The sequence below is a fragment of the Triturus cristatus genome, chromosome 1_2, assembly GCF_964204655.1.
Source record: "Triturus cristatus chromosome 1_2, aTriCri1.1, whole genome shotgun sequence".
NCBI lineage: Eukaryota > Metazoa > Chordata > Amphibia > Caudata > Salamandridae > Triturus > Triturus cristatus.
Window position 1 is genome coordinate 91,682,560 of NC_140580.1, and position 16,587 is coordinate 91,699,146.

Consider the following 16,587-nt stretch of genomic DNA (forward strand, 5'->3'; position numbering starts at 1 on the left):
TCAACAACAGGGTGCTAACACGCAAATTTGCATGTTAGCACCCTTTTACTCTACGCTTCCCCTTGCATCTCTAATGAGATGCAAAGGGGGCGTTCCAGAGTAAAATAATAGGAGAAATGTCGCTAAGCGACATTTCTCCTATTATCAAGAATGTCGCTAACCCTGTTAGAGACAAAAAAAGCAGCGCTAACCGCGGTTAACGCTGCTTTTTTACGTCTGGTATTTTTCTGACTTAGCCATGATATCCTATGGAAGGAGGATATCATGGCTAAGTTTGCCTGTCCCTATCAACAAGGTAACGTGTGATTATCGCTGGGTTTCCAGCGATAATCTCACGTTAGCCTGTTAGCGTGTAGACTTTTATCGCTATTGAGATAAGCGTTGATAATAGCATGCTATCTCAGCGATAAAAATTCACGCTAGCCGGCGATAATTATCCTCACGCTAAGAGCGCTGAGCGATAATTATCGCCGGTTGTTGTTGATATGCCCCCAAACTCTTAATGAGGGCCATAGTCATCAAAATAACTCAACATTTGTTGTCAATGGGGGCAATGCATTAACCTTTATGATTGTGGAGAATCAGTACATAAAATTAGTGCAAATTGAACACAGCAGAGATAAATCGGCATGTAAAAAGCAAAATATTGCATTAAGGTAAAGCAAGAAAGGGAAAAGAAGGGGAAAACAGGTCTCGCCATTGAGAAACATGCAACATTTTATAGTAAACCACTTTTTTGTTTTATGGTCTGTGAAAACTGCAAAGAAACATTTTGCTCTTGTCATGTTGGTGCTCAAAGAGGGGCTCTGCGCAAGAAAACAGCTGCAAGAGACACCGCTGCATGCTGGCTGCCTGCTCCCCGCGAAAGCCGTGACGTAGGCTGCACCGCGGTGTTTACCACCAACCCACGCTCCCGGGGTGCACGCTGCTCTTTCCCATCGCCCAGCACTGGCAGCTGGCAGGTGTGCGATGGCAGTTGCGAGCGCGGCTTTACGGCCCTGCATAATATTACGGTTTGTATTTGTTTCTCCGATAAGAGGCCATGAGAATCTGTTTACAGCTCTGTCTCTGGAGATGGTCCAGTGTTAACATATCTCTAAAGATAACGCTATCGTGCATTGTATGAAAACAGCGAATACAACTGTGTGTGGGAGTGGGATTGCCAAAGAGATCTCGTACATCGAGCAGGCCTGCACCTCCGGATGGGCCCTTACAACGCGCAGCACTGAGGCCAGCGTGTTACGCGTTGTCCACCTCCTGTTACGTCATGTCAATCATTTCTATTTTGCTAATGCCCAGAGGGGAAGTGAGCGTGCGTGAGTTCACGCTCTGATGCGCACACGGCATCAGACCGACATGATTACATCAATACGTTGTGTCACAGAATGACGAATTGAAATCGATTTTTGAGATGGGATGGGGATCAATTAAAAGGGCATGTTTACAAGCTCCTGACGCCAGCAGAGCATCGCTTTTTCTGATGCTCTGGTCTGGTGGCGATGCGCCATTCCCCATATTTGCAACTGGCGCATCCCTGCATATCAGCAGAGATGCGCCAATTATTATGCGCCACAGCTGCGCCACCATGGATGCGCCGCATTTATAATGCGGCGCACCATGGGGCAAAAACGGCACAGATGCGTGACGGATCTGTGCCGTAAAAGTGGCGCATTGCTGCAGTTGCGTCGCAAGCGCGACGCAGCTCCAGCAATGTTCTGGGGGGCCCTATCTGTACAATGCTGCGTCAATCCTTACGCCTGCTTCAAGCAGGCGCAGGGTTTTGACGCAGCATGGGCCTACAAGTGACTGAGTGAAATCTTGTAGATTTCACTCAGCCACTTTTAGGAGGCGTTCCTGCGCCGGAACGCCCCCACCTGCCCTGGAACGCCTACATGTGGCGCAGGGCTTTACAACGTGACGCATCTCCCAGGTGCGTCACGTTGTAAATACCCCGCACCATGGCGCAGGATTTGCGCCGCTGCTGCGTCACAAAAGTAACGCAACAGCGGCGCAAAAGTGGCGCAAGTGCAACATAAATCTGCCATCTGGTCTTAAAATGGCGATACGAAGAGAAATTAAACATTTTTCCTCGTTTTTGCTCTTTCTATGCTGCATTCTGCAGCACACATAGAAAGAAGAAATCACCATTATTTATTGTTTATGTGCAAGAAGGTGTCCTTTATAGCACATAAACACTTGCAGAGCAGGCACCCTTGCGACATGACACAAGGGTGCCTGGGCTGGCGCTAGGCAGCTTTTTTAGTGCCAGCGCTAGGGGAAATGCAGTGGTGCACTACATTTTTGAAAATACAGCGCTTCCCTGCGTTGTGAAAATGTCAGAGCGCGGCTTTGCCAAATTTGGCATAACACAGCGCTCTGGCATTTTCTTGTAAATATCCCCCAAAAGTGTTTGAAAAAACATACCCTGGAACTGAACTCCAAATTAGAACAAGCAAATCACAGCAAAACTTTATGTAACCGAAGGGGGCACTGGAAACCAATCAGCTGCAGCTATCAGAAGACCTGTACCTAATACCTAATACACTTCCCAAGAAATGTCAATGCCTGTAAAAATCAAGAATTGATACATGAATTCTGACTTATCCTCACAGGACTTGGATGCCTTAAAACCAGACCATTGAATCTCCACACCGAGACAAACATCTTCTAGTGCCCCCGAGGCAGCAGAACACCCCTTCCCATATCTATCTAGAAACTAATGTACAAAACTGGATGAGGAGGACGTCATTGAAAAAATCTATAGCTCAACCAGAGTGCCACAGCAGTTGAAGCGTTTCAGAACATAAGAGAAGCCCTGGAAGGGAATGAAGAATTCATTCTGATGACCAACATCAACACCATAGACTGCGAGCAGCCCTCCAGAGGAAACCTGGCTGTGACAAAGGACAAATGCCAGTTCCTACTAAGGACCATCTACATCTTTTGGATATGTGTTTTCGGACCCATCAGAAAATTAAAGACATACAGGCATCTGGCCCACCTTAAAACACCCTAGAGCTCTGAAGTTTTATCAGAAGAGCTACCTACAGAGGGGTGTTTATGCCTAATCTGAGCTGGCAGTTGACTTTAGATCATGTGAACAGAGGAAGTTCCTGCTACAAGGATAATATCCTGAGGTGTCAGGTCATGTTGCATCTGCTAGCCGGGCTCTCACTGACACCAATTCCTGGTAGTGTGGGACTGAATGTAAAGCTTTGGCCATCAAGTGGGGATATAGACAATGGCACATGTTTTTATTTTGACAAAAGCTCAGCATCATCTCATCTCTTAAGCCACGGGAAATGCTAAACTGAGTTTTGATCTCTGTTTCATGACAGATATCTGGCAGCTATCGTTATTAGTGGTCTCCTGCACCAACTATGCAGTCATTGAAATTGTGGAGTCCAAGACATTTACGTTGGTCAAGCTAAAGACAGAAAAGATGGTAGCAGTTTATGGTCTCTCTAGAGTCCTAAAAACAGACAATTGGCCCCCTTTCCAAAGCAATGAATTTGAAGCATATCTGGAAGCTCTCAACATTGAACCTAAAAATGACAGCCGAGGTTGACTCCAAGCCCATAATGAAGCTGAATGATTCATGTGCACCGTGAAGAGAACCATACACATAAGTGTATAGCAAGAGGAAAACACTAATTGAACAACATACAACTTTCTCTTAACCTATCACAACACTCCGCACTGTGCCGCCAAACGTGTCCCTGTCTCCATGTAATTTCTGTGAGCAGTCAGACACCTTTCCATTGGTACCCAATGTGACCCACAATACCAACACATTGGAAGACTCCAATTGATGAAGACCTACCACAAATGTGTGAGCTAGCATCAGCAAAGGCTCACAAACCACATCACTCAAAATCAGTGATCAGTTAGTAGTCCAAGATCACAACCCCAGAAGGAAGTGCCAAATTCTGTTCAAATGAGGCCCCTAGACAGAGGCTGTCATTGAAAAGACAATGATAACTGTTGAACACACTCAGGAGAAGGTGACTCAAAATGCATCAGTGTTGAAGCACTTTACGATGCACTCTCTTTTTTAGTCCTCATAGCCCCTTAGTTGCGCTCTGTGATAAATAACTAAGAAATACCCAGCAGATACATTTATCTGCTCATAGCTTATCTGTTCTGGTTGTTCAAATATTCATAAGTAGAACATGGTTCCCATATTGCATATATCAAGGAAGGTGTAATAATCGGACATCAGCAAGTAATCAAGAAATGGGCAGCAAATTCTTTAAAGGCAAACAAAACTGAGCTTTCTTGGTTGTGGAGGATAACATATCCAGAATATGTACATATACTACAGATTTCAACCAGTCTGCGTGTATAGGTGGATATGTCTGGATCAATTTTTTAAAAATATTTCCCTCCTTGCTAACAATATCAGATAAAACAGTCATTTACTCTACTTTAGCTAAAGTTTGCTGTTATTTGCTTATTTTTTCCATAGTCCAAAGGGATCACTGACAGAATATCGGAACCACAAATATTTTGCCCACAGAATATCTAGTCAAAACTATTGGGAAGGTAAGTGCAAATAGGTAAGTATAGATTTAGTATTCTTAAATCCACATCTACATACCTTGAAGAATATATATATATATATATATATATATATATATATATATATATATATATATATATATATATATATATATATATATATATATATATAAAAGCGATGATTTCTCTGCACCTCCACAGCAATGGCGAACAGAGACGCGAACCCAGCGAAATGAGGTTAAATGGAGTTCTTTATTTTTCTGAACCTCGAACCTGACGCGTTTCGGGCTTCGGAAGCCCTTGCTCACAAGTCAGTATATATATATTCAATTTCACTAAGTACCAAGGTACTATCGCACTCCCGTCAGGAAGCAATAACCGCTATGAGTCCATCCGTCAATGAAAGGTCATATTGTATTATATATTACAGAGCCTCAGCCAGAAAAAATTACCCTACGCGTTTCGGTAAATGATAGAACTGTACCCCACTGTACCCCACTCTTAAGATTCCAATATCTCCAAGTATTTCCAAATGTGCAGTTGAGGTGTTTCTAGTTTTTATTTTCAAACATCCTTTCAACAATTTGATGATGATTGAAATTTTTATTAAGTATGTAACTCTGTGGAATTGTGTGTGTCTATTCATCCATCTGGCTCATTTTGCTGTTTGTCATGTGATTTGTTGGTGATTGTCTTTTGTGGCAGGTGTAGTTGAATAATATGAAGTCCAGTCCTTTTTGTGTATCAAAGTGGGATCTCTTCATTTGGATTTCCTCTTCCTTTTGTTTCAGTCTCTTTGAACAGTCATGAGAAATGAAGAAGCCCTGGCTATCACGTCTGAAATTGGAGAGTACTATTGTCCACTTGGACGGAATTGTTTTTGTTATGAATGAATTAGTACCATGTATATGATGATAGAGAATTTGATGTGTGAGATTTCTCACTCTATCTAGACTCTCATTATATTTTGATCCAGTTTATTCCCACTTGGGATAAGATTTCTTGGGGGATGTTGGTGTGATATAGAAGTCTTTGATATAGGAGCTCGACTGGGGCACAAATTGTTTGTTTGTTTGTTTATTTACCCATTTTTTGACTGTTTGATTATCTGCAAGACAATTTGAGGCTTTAAGCTTCATGATCGCATAGCCAATGAAATCATATTGAATTAATTAGCATGATCTTTTTTGCCGAGGAAGGATACATTTTGTATTTAACATCGTGCAACTGTTTATGAGAGGAAGTTCGGCAAAAAAGATCTTTTGAAACGAGAGGCAGTATTTTGTAAACAGACATGAAAAGGAATTTTGAGGTCTCGTTTTGTACACTCATAGATTGTGAAGGAATCCAGTTTGTATTTATTGCATATGTTTAAGTATTTTTCAACTAAAACTTTATTTTATATGAAATTTGTGTATATTTGGGACTTACATTTACCCGTGACCAAGGCGAGTTTCGCCGAAACGCGTAGGGTAATTTTTTCTGGCTGAGGCTCTGTAATATATAATAAAATATGACCTTTCATTGACGGATGGACTCGTAGCAGTTATTGCTTCCTGACGGGAGTGCGATAGTACCTTGGTACTTAGTGAAATTGAATTAAAATATTTGGGCTGCTTCGGACCCATAGTTGCACCGACGCAGGAAGAGTCCCGGTGTTCTGAAGAAGTGGAAAGGTGATATATATATATATATATATATATATATATATATATATATATCAACCCAAATCGGCTCCGTTCGTAGGACCCCTGGCGCGTCTCGATCCGGTGCTGTGCTAAGTCAGAGCCATGCCGTTTAGTATTGTCCCCAGAGATTCACTTCGCAGTGAAACAAGTAGCACGCACTCACAGTCAGTTGAGTTTCCCAATTACTTTATTTTCATTTAGTAGTTCTCCAGTCTCCAAATTAACCAACGCGTTTCGCCATCCACCGATGGCTTGGTCACGGTTAGCACAGTACGTTACATTTGCCCAATAAAAACATTTGTTGTTAGTCATGTGGGTATTGATGTCACACCTTCTTTTGAAACATGGAATTCTGGTATATGTAGTTTTTAAGTTTTTTTTATGTTTTTTTGTTTTTTTGTTTTTTAAACACCCATAATTTACACAGTGTTGATAATTTCCACCTATTATCAATGATTGGCTCCCTTATCATTAGAGAATTTGGTTTGTGACAGAGAACCGGTTCTCAATAGGGTTCGCCAGGAACCCATTTTGGGTGATTGGCATTTCACTAGTTTATGTAAACGTTCACCATTTGATATTGATTGATTCACCCATTGTCCCTGTGAGGTATATTTGTTTCTCTCCCCTCTAGTGGGGATTGACTCTCATTGGTCTCATGTATGATCATTCTTACCAACTGTGAAAATGTATCTGTATAGTTATGACGTTTCATTAGTTATGTGCATAGTCACCAGTTGAGTTAATCTGATGTCTTTCAGTGGGTTTATTCTCCCGATGTCAAACTAAAGATACATTTATTTATCTCCCCTCTAGTGGGGCACGACTCTCGACGGTTTCATTCATGATGGTTCCTTACTCACTGGGATGATATCTATATCGTGTCAGACAGGGGTGATTCTAATGTGTCTTATTTACATGTATATTTATTAGCTATCAGGTGTGTGGATTATGTGTGACTATGTGAATGTGACTAACAAAGGTTTTTTTAAAAAACTTTACAGAAAAAACATTTGTGCTTGAAAGCGGCTTTCTCTCCTGTTCACAGGTATCTCACTCATTGAGATGGCGTAGTGAGTCAATGTTTCTACAAATGGACATACAGTTCCTCACTTTGATTGAGGCCCCATGGCGTAAAGGTCCTGAAATTGAGAATCTGGTATGATTCTCTCCGTCTTAGAGTCTTTTCCCGGTCACCCCCTCTTTCATGTAGGGGTATAGTTTCCAGGGCATAAAAACAAAGGGATTTCCAATCTCCTCCATGGTTGATCTCCATATGTTTCGCCACAGCATTGCTCCTGTCTTTATTGACTGTGGCTCTGACGTGTTCCAAGATTCTCTTTTTGAGTTCGCATTTCGTGCTTCCTATATACTTCAGCGAGCATGGACACTCGATTACATATACAACAAACTGGCTTTTGCACGTAATTAATTCCTTTATCTGCCACATTTTTCCGTTTGATAGTTTTACTTCTGTTGTATTTTTAGCAATCTGACAAACTTTACACATGTGGCATTTCTTAAAACCTTTTGTTGTTAACCATTGCGTGCCTTTCTTTTTAGTTTGATCTTGATGGTGACTATGTATCAGTTTGTCTCTCAGATTTTTCGCTCTGCGATAGGTGATTTGGGCATGTTGGCCCACAATTTCTCCCACTGTCGAGTCCAGATTCTCAATTTCAGGACCTTTACGCCATGGGGCCTCAATCAAAGTGAGGAACTGTATGTCCATTTGTAGAAACATTGACTCACTACGCCATCTCAATGAGTGAGATACCTGTGAACAGGAGAGAAAGCCGCTTTCAAGCACAAATGTTTTTTCTGTAAAGTTTTTTAAAAAAACCTTTGTTAGTCACATTCACATAGTCACACATAATCCACACACCTGATAGCTAATAAATATACATGTAAATAAGACACATTAGAATCACCCCTGTCTGACACGATATAGATATCATCCCAGTGAGTAAGGAACCATCATGAATGAAACCGTCGAGAGTCGTGCCCCACTAGAGGGGAGATAAATAAATGTATCTTTAGTTTGACATCGGGAGAATAAACCCACTGAAAGACATCAGATTAACTCAACTGGTGACTATGCACATAACTAATGAAACGTCATAACTATACAGATACATTTTCACAGTTGGTAAGAATGATCATACATGAGACCAATGAGAGTCAATCCCCACTAGAGGGGAGAGAAACAAATATACCTCACAGGGACAATGGGTGAATCAATCAATATCAAATGGTGAACGTTTACATAAACTAGTGAAATGCCAATCACCCAAAATGGGTTCCTGGCGAACCCTATTGAGAACCGGTTCTCTGTCACAAACCAAATTCTCTAATGATAAGGGAGCCAATCATTGATAATAGGTGGAAATTATCAACACTGTGTAAATTATGGGTGGTTAAAAAACAAAAAAACATAAAAAAACTTAAAAACTACATATACCAGAATTCCATGTTTCAAAAGAAGGTGTGACATCAATACCCACATGACTAACAACAAATGTTTTTATTGGGCAAATGTAACGTACTGTGCTAACCGTGACCAAGCCATCGGTGGATGGCGAAACGCGTTGGTTAATTTGGAGACTGGAGAACTACTAAATGAAAATAAAGTAATTGGGAAACTCAACTGACTGTGAGTGCGTGCTACTTGTTTCACTGCGAAGTGAATCTCTGGGGACAATATATATATATATATATATGTGTGTGTCTTCTATAGGCTCCTTGTTGGAGAAGACTTCAAAATACATCGATTATTTTCTACGCTCATATGTGGAAAGTCTACCTTCTTATCTGAAAGACAGTAGGGACTTCCTCAATAAAATCAAAAATGTGAATTGGCAAAAAAACTATTTGCTAATCACATTGGATGTTTGCAGCCTTTATACGAGCATCAAACATGCAGATGGAATACAGGCTTGCAAACATTTCTTGATGTCGCGTTCCATTTCTTTTCTGCAACATACAGACATGCTATTGCAGATGATCAGTTTTTGTCTAGAAAACAACTTTTTTGTCTTTAATGATGTATTTTACAGACAGACACAGGGAACTGCTATGGGTACCTGCTTTGCTCCCAGTTATGCTAACCTTTTCATGGGGCACTGGGAGCAGCAGGTACCCACAATGCACAGTCTATATCGTGACCATGTGAAAAGATGGTTACGATATATTGATGATCTTTTCATCATCTGGGAGGGCAGTGAAGAACTTGCCGAAGACTTCATTAAAATTCTTAACATCAATGAGGTCAACTTGAAATTTGAAGGCGCCATCAGTAACGCGTGCATTGAATTTTTAGATCTACAGATTCGGGTAGTTGGTGATGCATTAACAACCAGACTATATCGTAAAAAAACATCAGGCAACACGCTGTTACATGCTGAGAGTGGACATTCCAAGGCCCTCATAAATAGCATTCCATTTGGAGAGTTCCTTCGGGCTCGTAGGAACTGCAGCTCTGATTTCGATTATGAACAAGAATGCATTACCATGAATGAAAGATTCTTAGATAGGGGATACACATCGAATGTCATTATGCAAGCTCGCATTAAAGCTACTGATTTCAAACAGGAGGACTTATTGGTCCCTAAAAATAACCCAAAAAATAACCCAGATGATGATAGGGACAAAAATGAAGTCATCAGATATATAACGACTTACAACTCAGGTTCCTATGATGTAAGAAAGTGTCTGAAGAAACACTGGGGCATCCTCAAAACTGAATCTACCTTAGAGGAAGTCATGAAGGATTTGCCCAATGTAACATATAGAAAGGCAGATTCTCTGCGCAATAAATTGTGCAGAAATGAAATCAACCAGTTGAGACCAGGGATAACAGATGTTCTAGGCTTTTACACCTGCATGTCGTGTAAAGCTTGTAAATTTAGCTCTAGTGTAAAAAAAGTACATTTTCCTATCACAGATGAGAACAGATATATTGAGAAACATCTAACTTGTTTATCTGACCACTGTGTATATGTTTTAATCTGCCCTTGTGCCAAAAGATACGTTGGCAGCACCATGTTTGCTGCCAAGAAACGTATTCTGGAACACATGAGGGCGATTCAGAACAAGGATAAACTTTCCCCCATAGCACGGCATTATGAGGAATTTCACAAAAGCAATCGCAATTTGTTAAAATTCTTTGTGATAGACCGTATACCTGCAACTACCAGGGGAGGAGACAGAATTCGCAAGCTGCGACAACTAGAATCCAATTATATATTGGAGCTCAATACCAAGATCCCAGACGGTCTGAACTCTGAAGAAGAGCTATCTTGATTTCTAGGGGATTAGTTGATTACTTGTTTTCTGGACTTAGCTATCTGTGAATTGGTTCACTTTGTGAAATTCGTTTCGAATTCTCCTGCTAGACATCCATGGTTTTAACAGTTTTTAACAGTTACACATAGATTCCCTTATGCTTATGTATATACATTGATTTTATCTGGGAGAGGATATGATCAACTGACAATTGAATTATATTTTGTTTATTCTTTCAGATGGTGTTGACTTGTGAAGGTTAGCTGGTATGAAGACATACACAAAGTTAGACCTAGCAAGAATGACTTTATAGCTACAGTTTTCTGAATGAACATTAACTTTAAAAGAAGCAGGATGACCCACTGGGGTTTAATAATATCGTTTTTTGGTCTCCATTTACATGAAAATAATAACGATTATGTACAGTTATCATGACCAATTTGTTCATCTACTTAATGATTACCCACTGGGGTTTTATTTTCAATGTGAGATGTCCTTTTTCTTTGTAATTATGTTTAGAACAGGACTTTTTGAACGATTGCATATTTGTATAAGTGGAGGCATTGTATTAATATTATTTTCTTCCTGTTGCCCACTTGGGCTTAATTTCAACCCCATTATGGAACGACCTATGAGTCTAGGTATCACTCACAGGCTGCATCTACTCAGGAGAGGTCTGTTGCTAATAAAGTTGTATAATAAAAAAGAAAAAAACAAAGACACAAAAAAATGAATAAAAAGGTTTACACGGATAACGTTACATTTACAAATATTTGTGTATTATATGACAAGACCGCATCAATAGGTTTATAGTGTACGTTTATATTTATGATCGTATCATGTGTCAATACCGTATATGTTTTGTTTTGGATTATACCCGATGATTGTTTAAATTAATTGTTTTCCGATTTCTATTAATTTAATGGAACTGGTCAAATGAGAGAAGTTATAAGAGCAATGATTATGTAAAGCATGATAAAATGTATTTTCAAACACAGAGGTTATACACATTCCACCATTCTAATATGGCCGACTCATTGGAAGTGACACAAAGACGGCTTTGTACATTTTCTGTTCTTACGGTGTTTACGTCACGCACGAAAAAAATGTTTAAAATCTGAACGGTAAAAGGTGGAATTTACAAGTGAGCAAAGCGGTTCACGCCGAAACGCGTTGGGCATGTATGGCTTGGTTTTCGTATAATAAATCACTTTGAAGCCCTGAGATCGTGATTGTGCTTTCTATTGGAAGGAGTGCATGGTATGCTTCGGCGCATTGTGGAAGTATATTGAGTAACAGGGAGCCTTGGACCCTGGGATTGCACCGAGATACAAGTGTCCCGGTAACCTCTAAGGATTTGTTATATATATATATATATATATATATATATACATATATATATATATATATATATATATATATATATATATATATATATATATATATATATATATATATATAAAATTATATATAGTCATGGTACATATATATGGTGTTATATGTAGTAAAACTTTACTTACTTATAGCAACTTGCATTCACAATATTCTTGACACAATATTTTGTCCAGCAATAATTTTGGTTCCGATATTCTGTGCAAACACTGTCCAAAATTAACTAAAATTGTGCTTCCCTCTAATTTCCGGACTATAATCTTGGATTATTTTACCCACATCATGCCAAATGCAATGTAGAGTTGGGCAGTTTAAAAACATGTAGATCATCCGCTTCTGGTAAGCCACATCTCTTACACCCACTCTCACCATTATTTGTATTTTGGCAATGTTCATTGGAGTCCAGTGGCTTCAATAAAGAGTAAAGAGATGGTTTCCTTTTGGTACAGCAGATTTAAAACTATTATTAAGAGTATTCAAAGATACTTGCCATATATATTCTAGCTCCATCTGAGGCAAGTCAGAATTCCCCGACACTCTGTGCGGATTTCAGTTTTGCGTCCGCTGCTGCGAGTAGGTGCCAGTACAATGTTGAAATTTCTTTTCTTCTGGGTTGAAACTTTTTGCAGCTCCTGCTCCATTCGGTCTATCATTTTTTGTGACCCAGTCTTGCTTTTTCAGCCAAGAAATCAATTCAAGGAACTTGAACCTGGGCAAGGATCGCATTCCAATGTTCTGAAGGATATTCCTTGTCTTCATCTATTTAATGGCCCCATTTGTTGATTTTCCCTAGTCTAAGTGGACGGGACAACTGATTTTTTAGGTCTCGCCTTGGCAGCGCATGCGCTGCATGCGCTGTCTTAGCGAGACATAAAGTAATCTGTATGTTGGCTTAAACTTCATGAAATCTGTTTTTTCGCTTGCTATTGGCTTACTTATGGTATTGTTGTTATTTTCTCCCTTTCTGTTGGCCATTTGCTAACTTCCGTGTAGTCCCGATTCAGCAGTGCCTAACTACAGTTTTAGTCCGCTGTGCTTGCACTTCTTTTAATTGAAGTGCAGTGTGGCATCTGTTTTTCATGCTGTAGTCTGCATCTGTAATTGGAGATTTTGTTTACGCTGGCTAGTTTCTGTTGCCAATCTGGTCCTGAATACATCATTGCTCTTCTCTTATGCCGTAATAGGGTTTTTGCTACTTTTCCGTGCCCTGGCACTCTTAGAGGAGTTATCTCGTTATTGCAGGATCCTCCTCTTGCTGAAGTCTTGACCTATTCGTTCTGTTAGTCCCGCTTTATCATGTCTATGCATGCCTTCACTACAACAGCTGCTACTTCCCCCTCCGGTTTCCCCACTGCTGGCTCTCCTCTGCTGCCGCTCCCTGAGCGGGCACAGACAACTACCAACCAGAGGGAACAAAGGCTCCACGAACCAACTGCCAAGGAGGCTCCTGCGGGGGAGGAGCCGAGGCTCCTTCCCAACTCTACGGGACGTGTAAATGACATAGGAGGTCTGTGGAGCATCAGGAGCCTAGCTCTGCCCCTATGTCCTGCCCCCTTCGGCGTTCTCTTGGTTTCTTTTGCCCCTCCCTAACTGCAGCTCGAGTCTCCCCTTCTGCCTCTACCTATAATACAGCCCGCTCTTTATTTCTGCTGCCCCCTCCCCTTCTGCTGCCGTCCAACTCCAAACCCTCTCATAAAGAGGCTTCACCTCTACACATACAGCAGACCGACGCTCCCTTCTCTTCGTCCCGCTCTTCCTTAGTTCACTTTCTGCCTACCCCTCCCACCCCGTCTCTCAGCCGCTTCCAAACCCCCCTCTCATTCCACAGCCACCTCACTACCCTCATTTGCGGTTCCCTTTTGCTCCATTCTCACTCTCTCTTTCCCTAACATCTTCCCCATCGCTTTCTTCACCCACAATCTCACCATTCACCTTATAGCACGCTCCATTCCCTCGCTCAAAACCCACCACCCTTTCTTCCCTGCTCTTCCATCACCTTTAGGTGTCTCTGCAGTTCATCCCCTCATATTTCTCTAACAACACTCTTCTCTCTCCCTAGACCCTTAGCCACTGCCCTTACGCCGCCCTCTCCAGTTTCTCTAGTGGCACGCCCTCTCTCCTATCACTCTCTCAGAGCTCACCTTGTTTGCGTATATGCTCATGGTAAAGGTGGCCAACTGCAAAGTACAGACCACCCGTGTCCAGAAATACAGCCACTGATAGGATGGCCTCGCCTGGCATAATACTCTACAAGCCAGTAGGCAGCGTGCCAGTGGTACCACAGAAAACAACACAAAATACTTCGCTCCTATTTAAAAAAAAAAATATATACATATTTAGCAGAGGCCGAGGTCATCTGGAGCGATATATATATATATATATATATGGGCGTAGAGTCGGTCGTTTGGCTCTTGTCCAAATAAAGAACTGGTTTTTGAAAAGCTCAAGAGTTGTCCGTGGCTGCTTTGTTGTTTGAGTATCCAGGAATAACAGCGTCTGGTTTATATATTGAGGATTGCCATTTCGCTACGGACCGCCATCAAAAGTGAGTGAGGGGGGAGGCTAACGCCAGCGTCAGCTGGGATTGCGGATTGATATATATATATATATATATATATACACACACACCCCGCCCTCGTACTGCCCCAGCCCATTCAAACCAAGCCCCCTATTAGCATATGAAAGCCGTGCCAGGCCCAGGTCAGCGTGAGTAGGGCATTGTCTGTGGGCGCAGGAGAGCATCGGGGCCCGCAGGCCTTAATAGCATTTAAGGCGCAAGGAGGCTGCCAACGGAGCAGCAATTATAACCCTGCTGGGTGGCGAGGAGGGGCAGAGCGTCGTCTGCAGCATCCAGGGCACCATAATGCACTTAAGAAAGGGAGGGGGTCTCTCCTGTGGAGGCAGGGGCGGCCCCCACCTGCACGGACTGTAACACCGCCAGGCTCCAGTGGCAATCATTAATTCATCCTTGCGTCGCCTCTTCCTTTCAATGCAGACAAGCTCCACAGCCTGAACACAGGGAAAACACGCTAGACCCAGGCTACGCACCCGCAGCACACACATACCAATTTTTGGATGTAAGCATACATAATGTATTTTGAAATTCAAGTTTAAAACATGTTTTCAATAAGGTTTTGCTGGCCCATATTCATTAAATTGTTAAAAAAGTTAATCTAAATTAAATTAACAGATGAGTGAGTGTCAAAAAGCGCAAAATAAAGACACATTACATTCGCCTTTGGTGGACAGCAAGTGCCAATTTTATTTCTCATAGTCAGCTTTTTTTTCATCCCCACAAGGAAAACTTATCTTGTACCAAGGACTTTTCCTTAGCATAAAATAAAATTAAACTCCGAATTCAACTATGCTAATTTCACTTTGCTCGTAGTTATGTTTTAATCTGTCGACTTGAGTCTGCGCGGCGCTCGCTTCAGGGACACCACACTCTTTTTTTTTTTACTTTAATGAGCGCGGCGCCGTCTTCATGGACACCGCGCTATACAATGCAATAGGTGTTGCTTTTGGTATTGTAAATAACAATGCCTTTAAATTTTTTAAAAAGCATTGCTATTCACAATGCCAATAGCTCCAAAACTCGCAGTTGCGAGACCTATTGCATTGTAAATGCTTGTCATAAATTCCAGTGTACCAGAGGAGTCTCAAATTAGGGCTGGCTTGCTAGAACATGGAATTCTCAGCTCAGATCGAAACTCATATAATAATCTGATGCCTTCAATACCTAAAGAACACTTTTAAAAAAAAGTATCTAGGAAAGTCAGACTTACAGGGAAAGCACTCTACACAAATATGAGTAATGATGACTCGCAGAAACCCCCCAATAGTTGAAGGAGAAGTATTTTTAATAGGCATTCTAGAATTTTTTAGTTGAAAGACCCAACATTATTATTTAAGATCAGGTGTCGCTAGGCCCCCTTCAGCTAGTTTTCTTGTTAATTTTTCCAAGAACTTCTCACACTGTTAGATCCCCTTATAAAGTTACTTTCCTTGTCACTTAGCTATAACTTTTACACTGAAGGTAGAAGGATATTGTCAAATAGAAATGTGAATTTAGGTAGAAATGACATCGTGATCAGATTGGCTCAATCATATACAGTTAAGGGAAAATGTCACCAATTGTTCATCAATCTTTAAGATTCCATGTTTTTTTTTTTTAAGTTTATCTAGGTTATTTTAGCGAGGTTCTTAACCACTTAAATATACACATAAATTAACACTTAAATATTTAATTTCCTGCTTTGCTTCTTTGCTTTCCCATTAAAATTCCTTATCGCATTATGATACATTCTCAAGTCAGTTCCCAACTCAAAAGCTTAATGTGGACAGGGATGAAACTGGGGCATGGGACAGTCCCATCTTATTCACCAGTGATCACCTGTGTGATAAAGGAGATCAAGAGGCGGTGAATGATCCTGATGCCACACTGTTGACTGATGCCTCCGGCCGGCAGACGACATGACCGGCAGCCTCATCTGTTCCTAAATTAACTTGGAAGTGTTTGGTCCTGGTTTACCATGTTTCATTTTGTTTATTGCTGCAGGTTTCAACATTCTATTATGAGAAGGTATGTCCTGTACCACCCAGCCTGGACACCCTATTCCATGGCACTGGGAGCAGACACTCCTTCACTAGCATGTCCTGGCATGGCAATGAAGAAGTGAGAACAGGAGAGTGAGGGTGCACA